At 66.8% G+C, this 2,830-nt stretch overlaps 1 long non-coding RNA gene across 1 annotated transcript in view; it reads left to right on the top strand.

The window, feature by feature from the left end:
• LOC112951186 overlaps positions 1 to 1,428 on the top strand; it is a 1,969-nt gene extending 541 nt beyond the window's left edge. The window contains exon 2 of the long non-coding RNA XR_003250146.1: positions 1,286 to 1,428. This is a non-coding gene — a long non-coding RNA (uncharacterized LOC112951186). The remainder of the gene's footprint in view (positions 1 to 1,285) is intronic.
• Positions 1,429 to 2,830: the final 1,402 nt, after the last annotated feature.

The following is a 2,830-nucleotide window of genomic DNA, read 5'->3' as shown; positions in this document are numbered from 1 at the left end:
TCCCCGTGTCCCCATGTGTGTCCCCGTGTGTGTCCYCATGTCCCCACATCCCCGTGTCCCTGCGTCCCTGCGTCCCCAGGTGTCCCTGTGTCTGTCCCTGTGTCCCCGTCCCAGTGTGTGTCCCCGTATCCTTGTGTCCCCATGTCCCTCTGTGTGTCCCTATATGTGTCCCCATGTGTATCCTCGTGTGTGTCCCTGTGTCCCCATGCCCCATGTGTGTCCCTGTATGTGTCCCCATGCCCCATATGTGTTCCCGTGTCCCCGTGCGTGTCCCTGCGTGTGTCCCCACACGTGTCCCTGTGTCCCCATGTCCCCACATGTGTCCCCATGTGTGTCCATGTAAGTGTCCCCATGCCCCATGTGTGTCCCCGTGCGTGTCCCTGCGTGTGTCCCCACACGTGTCCCTGCATTCCCACGTGTGTCCCTGTGCGTGTCCCCATGTCTGTCCCTCTGTCCCTGTGCGTGTCCCCCCGTGTGTGCCCTTGTCCCCACAGGTCCCCACGTGTGTCCCCATGTCCCCACGTGTGTCCCTGTGTCCCCACACGTGTCCCTGCGTTCCCACCTGTGTCCCTGTGTGTCCCCATGTCTCTCCCTCTGTCCCCATGCGTGTCCCCACGTCCCCATGTGTGTCCCTGTGTCCCCGTGCGTGTCCCTGCGTGTGTCCCCACATGCGTCCCTGCATTCCCATGTGCATCCCTGTGCGTGTCCCCATGTCTGTCCCTCTGTCCCCGTGCGTGTCCCCCCGTGGGTCCCCTTGTCCTCACGTGTCCCCATGCGTGTCCCCACGTCCCCATGTGTGTCCCTGTGTCCCCGTGCGTGTCCCTGCGTGTGTCCCCACATGTGTCCCTGCATTCCCACGTGCATCCCTGTGCGTGTCCCCATGTCTCTCCCTCTGTCCCCATGCGTGTCCCCACGTCCCCATGTGTGTCCCTGTGTCCCCATGCATGTCCCTGCATGTGTCCCCACATGTGTCCCTGCATTCCCATGTGCATCCCTGTGCGTGTCCCCGTGCGTGTCCCCACGTCTCTCCCTCTGTCCCCGTGCGTGTCCACCCGTGTGTGCCCTTGTCCTCACGTGTCCCCATGTCCCCATGTGTATCCCTGTGTCCCCATGCATGTCCCTGCATGTGTCCCCACATGTGTCCCTGCATTCCCATGTGCATCCCTGTGCGTGTCCCCGTGCGTGTCCCCATGTCTCTCCCTCTGTCCCCACGTCTCTCCCTCTGTCCCCACGCGTGTCCGCGTGTCCCCACGCRTGTCCCCACGTGTGTCCTTAACGCGCGCAGCTGGGAGCGGCCGCACGTGCTCTACGGGCAGCTGCTGGACTGGCTGCGCTACCTGGTGGCCTGGCAGCCGCTCATCATCGCGCTCGTGCAGGGCATCAACTACGCGCTCGGCCTCGAGTAGGGCGCCCCACGGCACCCATGGGGACCCCATGGCACACACGGGGACCCCACGGCACCCATGGCGCCCACGGGGTCTCCATGGGACCCACGGCACCCACGGATCCACATGGGACCCACGGCAGCGCCGGGACTCGTGCAGGGCATCAACTACGCGCTCGGCCTCGAGTAGGGCGCCCCACGGCACCCACGGCACCCCCATGGGACCCACAGCATCCCCATGGGACCCACAGCGCCCACCGGGACCCACGGCAGTGCCAGGACCCGCGGCACCGCTGGACCTCGAGTAGGGCACCTGCTGGGACCCACGGCACCCACGGAACCACTGGGACCCATGGGGCCCCCATGGCACCCATGGCGATGCTGAGACCCACGGCACCGCTGGACCTCGAGTAGGGYGCCCACCAGGACCCACGGAACCGCTGGGACCCATGGGGCTCCCATGGGACCCACGGCACCACTGGACCTCGAGTAGGGCGCCCACCAGGACCCACGGAACCACTGGGACCCATGGGGCTCCCATGGGACCCACGGCACCGCCAGGACCCATGGAACCGCTTGGCCTTGAGTAGGGCGCCCGCCAGGACCCACGGCACCCACAGAGCCGCTGGGACCCATGGGGCCCCCATGGCACCCACRGAACCGCTGGGACCCCCATGGGACCCACAGCACTGCCGGGACCCACGACACCCACAGCCCCATGGTGCTGCTGGGACCCACATTGCTTGGCCCCACGGTGCCGCTGGAACCCATGGTGACACTCGGACTCACGGTGACACTTGGACCCACGTCACTTGGCCCCACGGTGACACTGGGACCCACGGTGCCCACGTGGAACCACAGTGACRTTGGGACCCACGGTGACACTGGGACCCACGGTGACACTGGGACCCACAGTGCCCACGTGGAACCACAGTGACACTGGGACCCACGGTGACACTTGGACCCACAGCATCGCTGAGACCCTCAACGTTGCTGGGACCCATGGCACCCATGTGGCCCCATGGTGCTGCTTGGACCCACGGTGACACTCGGACCCACGGTGACACTYGGACCCACGGTGACACTCGGACCCACGGCACCTACATGGCCCTGTGGCGCCGATAGGACCCACAGTGCCCACGTGGCCCCACGGCGCCCACTGGGCCCCACGGCACCCACGTGGCCCCACGGTGCCCACTGGGCCCCACGGCACCGCGCCGGACGCCGGGGCCCCCGGAGGGCTCTGCCCGGGCGGCCGCGGCCCCTCGTCGGGATTCCCTGTTTTTCCAAGCAATGGTTTTAAGGAGCCGGATTGGAAGTTTCTGTGGGGGGAAAGAGCCGCTGGGGGGGCGGGGGGGCAGTGGGAGCGGAGGGGGAATGGGAATCGGAGCCGGAGCTGGAATCGGAGCCGGAATCAGAGCCAGAACCGTCTGGAAGAGGGGTCAC

The sequence above is a fragment of the Nothoprocta perdicaria genome, unplaced genomic scaffold (assembly GCF_003342845.1).
Source record: "Nothoprocta perdicaria isolate Ctin4 unplaced genomic scaffold, notPer1 scaffold_1031, whole genome shotgun sequence".
NCBI classification, from domain to species: Eukaryota; Metazoa; Chordata; class Aves; order Tinamiformes; family Tinamidae; genus Nothoprocta; species Nothoprocta perdicaria.
Note: the sequence above shows the minus strand (reverse complement) of the source record. Positions and strands in the feature narration are given on the sequence as shown.